Consider the following 5,292-nt stretch of genomic DNA (forward strand, 5'->3'; position numbering starts at 1 on the left):
TTCCTCTGTTCACCTGTCTGTCTGTTTACCTGTTCATCTGCCTCTGTACCTGTCTGTCTGTTTACCTGTTCATCTGCCTCTGTACCTGTCTGTTCACTACTACTGCTACTACTGCTACTACTACTACTGCTACTACTACTGCTACTACCGCTACTACTACTGCTACTACCGCTACTACTACTGCTACTACGACTACTACTGCTACTACTACTACTACTGCTACTGCTACTACTACTACTGCTACTACTACTGCTACTGCTACTACTGCTACTGCTACTACTACTGCTACTACTACTACTGCTACTACCGCTACTACTACTGCTACTGCTACTGCTACTACTGCTACTACCGCTACTACTGCTACTATTACTACTGCTACTGCTACTACTGCTACTACCGCTACTACTACTGCTGCTACTACTACTACTGCTACTACCGCTACTACTACTGCTACCGCTACTACTACTACTGCTACTACTACTACTGCTACTACTACTGCTACTACCGCTACTACTACTGCTACTGCTACTACTACTACTGCTACTACCGCTACTGCTACTGCTACTACTACTGCTACTACTACTGCTACTACTACTACCGCTACTACTACTGCAGCAACGACGGTCCTCTTCTGTTGATTACTTTTCTTTTTCCCAAAGAGATCGAGGCTTCTCTCTCTGTGACCGCTGTGTCTCTGGCGGTCAGGGGAAGTCGTTGGTGGTGATGGTGCAGTGGATAAGACTCATCCATCCACCAACGTGTCCCTGAACAAGACTCTAAACCCCTCGCTGCTCCAGAGGCGTGTGACCTCTGACATGTGCAGCAGCTGTAAGTCACTTTGGATAAAAGCGTCAGCTAAATGATTTTAGTTTCCAACAGCACCAACTGACAGCACCTGTCTCCTTTTTAGGTTCAATCTTTTTTATGTAAAATAAAATATTTAAATAGTATATTTTAAGATATAAGGGATGCAACTTTAAAGCCAAAAAAAAATAAAAAATAAAAAATACTTTGATCGCGGTGCTGAAATAGACATGACAGCACCGGTCACTCACAGAATCACTTCCTCTTTGTAGGTTTGCCAGCAAAATAAAAGCACGAGAAGCTTGTTTGCTGTAATGTTTTACATGGAGTTGAATTGAGAGCTTTTACTTAGTTACTTTTTTACTAAACGTGATTCTCCTGAATGTCCTCTGCCTGGAGATACTGGGGAAATGTTGGTACCCGCCAATGCCTATCGTATCTGAGATTTAAGGCTGATCCAATACAATCCAGATGTGATTTGATAATTGTTCTGTTCATAATCAGTATGATTTTTTAATAATTAGTTATTCTACCTCCGATGAAGTGCCATGGACTACAGTCTGAAGGGCAGCACAGCACAGTATAGATGCTGTGGCTCAGGTAGACCTTTAAAAAGTACTATGAATTCTCATTAAATAAAGATGGTTAGTCCCATAATATTACAATTTTCGTCCGGACATATAAGAGAACAATGGGAACAACAACATATGTGAGATTCTGAATGTGCAGAAAGTTTTGAACATGCTGACAAGCAGTGTATTTAAAAACAGCATCACTGATCTGATTTAACTGAATATTCTCTGATCTAGCTCAGTGGATCTGAATATACTGTACCTGTATTTACCCTCTTTTTGAAACGCTCCATTTTAGCACCTGTCTCTTTAAAGCCCCCATCCTGAAAAAGCCCAGTCTGCTCTGATTGGCTTGTGAGAAAAACATGCCACTGCTTTGCAAAGACGGTACTTAAACCTTGAGTGAGGATACTCAGTGTGGTTTAATAAAGTTGTATCTTATTCTATCTTATGTTCTAATAAGCCTGCATGTGACATAGGAAGGAGAACCAAATCTGAATGGCTTGTTGAAGCACATGTTTTGTGATCTAGGCAACCCACAAAAATCTGTCTGGGTTGTCTTATTTCACAGTTTGATACCAAAATGAGGAGAATAAAGGGGAGTTTTTCATGATGTCTCCCCTCTAGGGCTGGACGTCTAATTGAAAAGAAATTGAAACCCAAATTCCGAGCTCTAACGGCTGTAATTTTACCATTTCTGTTATTTAGGTGTTTTATTTCCTGTTAAAATGTCCCCCAGTGTGTGTGTTTATGTACTTTCCCCTTAAAAAACTGTGACTCCGTCCTGCTCAGCTCCCAGAGTCTGGAGCACAGGGAGATGTTAGCTAGTGCTAACTGCCTTCATTTTCCAGCAGCATTTATTTATGGACACACTTTGACCCACACTGTTCATTTACTGCCACACTTACAACAACCTCGCTCACTTTCACCGTCACTTTCAGCTGCTCACTCTCACATTTGGTCACATGCACACAACACTGTTACACGAGATTAATGCGCATTGATAGTAATTGATCATGTGAAATATCAGTAGCGGCACTCGTTCAGTGAGCAGTGAGTACGTCTGTTGTGTGCACTTCAACATTATCTTATCAGTTAACATTTACTTAATCGTTGTTTGACATTTGTGAGTCTAAAAAAACACCTCACCTACAATAGTTGAGCATGTTTGCTGTACAAGCCTGGTCAGTGAACTAGGAGGGCAAAAAATCTAAATAATCATTCATTAGTTGTAATCGCGGTAAAATGTTCACTTAATCTGGATTTTGATTTTAGGTCAAATCTTCCAGCCCCCTTTAAAATGACTAATCTCTGTGGATTTTATGTAATTTGTGATTGCCATTATCAGTTGAGTAATCACCCATTCTTTTATCTTTTGCAGAATGAACACATCGGCCATCCCCCACTCTTCCACTACTGATGATTTGTTGGGTGTCATGTGAGGGTTATGGCATTCCCACTTCTCCACTTGCCTCATCAGTGTTTCCCGTAAAGCCACCAAAACAATGTGCATTTACAGTTTTTTCTGGGTTTCATGTGACTAGTTGGAGTTGGATATTGTATTTTGGCTATAAAATCTTTGTTATTTATACCATGGTCATGGAAAATGGTTAAAACCTAAATGGCTGGCAGTAATCATCTATCAAGACAAACTTATCGCTTGTCGCTAATTAAAACGTTATCTTGTGTGTTTAGGCCGTAGAATATCGTGTGTCTCCTGGCTTTAGCTTTATATGTTTCTCAGGGAGAAAGAAATCTTACTTTCTTACCATCATCATTATTAATGGTACAATACACTATGCAAGACTGATAGCAATGTCAATGTATTGAGCTTTTTAACTAAGCCACACTGTTGCTATTATTAGAGTTTAATACTTCTGCATTCATTTAAAAATAACACCTGTGTCATAGGTGTGTGGTTACTGTACAGTTACTAGAAACTAATTGTCACCTGCAAGTCAACTGGAGTGAAGTTTCTTGTTCTTACAGTTGTTAAAGACAGAAATGAGCTGTAAAATGTGTTTATTAGATTGATTGTTAGTTTGGCAATTATCTACTTTGTTTTAAGTTTCTGTCCTCTCTTTTTATCTCAAACTTTTCAAATAAGATTTAAAATGTGTCACTCATCTGTTCTATCACTTTCTTTGTTGAAATTCTGTGTAGGACAAATAGAAACAGTCTTTGTAACAGAGTTTAACAGTAGTTTTGACTGTCCGTGCTTTTTAAATTCAAAAGAAAAAAGTAATCGAGTTTAAAATGCAAGGAAAAAGAAAACATAAGTAAAACAAGAAATCTTAGTGATATACAAGTCACTATTTGTTATACATTATATAGATCAGCTCCTGCCATAAGTTCTGTGGTTGAAACTATCCCAGTAACCCTTTGGCTTCTCAGACAGAAAGGTTATACCTTCACTGTTATCTAGTAGTAGGATCCATAGCACTTGGTAAGTCATGCACAACATCTGATGGTAGAAATTCTAACTATCCCTTTAACAAAAAAAATCATATTTTTGTATATGTTTTGTGGGTATAGATTAAGGTTATGAAAGAGGCCAGAGGTGGTGTGAATACAGGCCAGAACTAATAAATGGAGCTGGCCCAGTGCCAGTCCAGATGTGAAAACCGGATCCTCAACAGTATCTTAGAGACTCTGGGCCAGATCCAGTATGGAACTGGTCCAGATCTGGCCCACATTTGGGCCAAATGACTACATAATAATTGTCATCCGTCCTGGAGCTGGACCAGTGCCGGCCCAGATGTGAAAACCGGATCCGAACCGGCATTGGCCCGTTGTGCTAAAGGACACCGGCCCGGGTCCGTTTTACCGATCTGGCCCAGAACTTATTAAATATAAGTATTTAATTGATTAAATATTTTTCATGTTTATTTACAAACTTACAAACCTTTTCAGGGTGGTGCCTAGTTATATTATCAGTGGTTTGACATTTTTATGTTGAAAAACAAAAAAGTTAATAGATGTGTTGCCATTTGCAGACGGTCCCTAAGCCCCAGACATTCAGTGCATTGCTCTCGACTGCTTTGTTGTCTTCAGTGATTCTGAGGTGATCACAACTGTGAAACTTCTGCCTGAGTTGGCTCTCCAGTATATCCCAGAACTGGGAGAAATGAAGATTGACACAGAGCTATTGAAGGTAACGAATGTTGAATAATAAACTAACTTCACCACGAGTCACAGATACTATTTAGAGCTGAAACCTGCACGACGATCATTCAGAAACTCACCAACACACGAGCAAATATAATGACTCTGCTTCATTTTCACCATCATTGTTTGTTCTGCGCGCCTCCGACACAACACGGGCCGCACCGCGCATGCGCCGCGCGGGAAAATGGCGACAGTTACACAACAAAGAAAAGAGAAATGTTTTCTTTCAGCTTCCTCTCTTCAAGATGAAAACAGGAACCACGGAGACACTTTGGAAATCAAACCACGTCAACACAAACCCTGGAGCGGGTTTTCAGGCTCTGATCTCTAACAACAGAATGAACGGATGATACACGGACCCTCGAGACTCTTCCTCGTGTCTTTAGTCTCGTGATGAAGTCATGAACACTGACCTGAACATCGGCGCTATCAGAGCACGAGGCTGCTGTTTGGCTCCTGCGGTCCGGGTTCTGGTTCTCCATCGTCCTGCAGGTCTCCGCTGTGACTGGTGGACCGTGTTGTCCTGGACCGAGTCTGGATTCTGGTCTCGGAGCTCTTCAGGCTGAGATACAGGAGCGCTGCGGGATCCCGCGGAGTGTTCTCGCGATGTCACGGCGTCTCGCCCCGCCCCTTAGTTACTGTCGCTAAGGCCGTTTAGAAACACGGCTCCTTGATTTCAGGCAGAAGATGAAGTTTAGTTAGTTGGTTTCCTGAAACCAGCTGATCATATTTGATGTGTATGAGGGAG

The 5,292-nt window shown here is 41.1% G+C and overlaps 1 long non-coding RNA gene across 1 annotated transcript in view; it reads right to left on the reverse strand.

Moving 5' to 3' along the window:
- Window positions 1-5,282, reverse strand: part of LOC123968567 — an 18,586-nt gene extending 13,304 nt beyond the window's left edge. Inside the window, exon 1 of the long non-coding RNA XR_006824489.1 lies at window positions 4,958-5,282. This is a non-coding gene — a long non-coding RNA (uncharacterized LOC123968567). The remainder of the gene's footprint in view (window positions 1-4,957) is intronic.
- Window positions 5,283-5,292: the final 10 nt, after the last annotated feature.

This window comes from Micropterus dolomieu, linkage group LG03, assembly GCF_021292245.1.
Source record: "Micropterus dolomieu isolate WLL.071019.BEF.003 ecotype Adirondacks linkage group LG03, ASM2129224v1, whole genome shotgun sequence".
NCBI lineage: Eukaryota > Metazoa > Chordata > Actinopteri > Centrarchiformes > Centrarchidae > Micropterus > Micropterus dolomieu.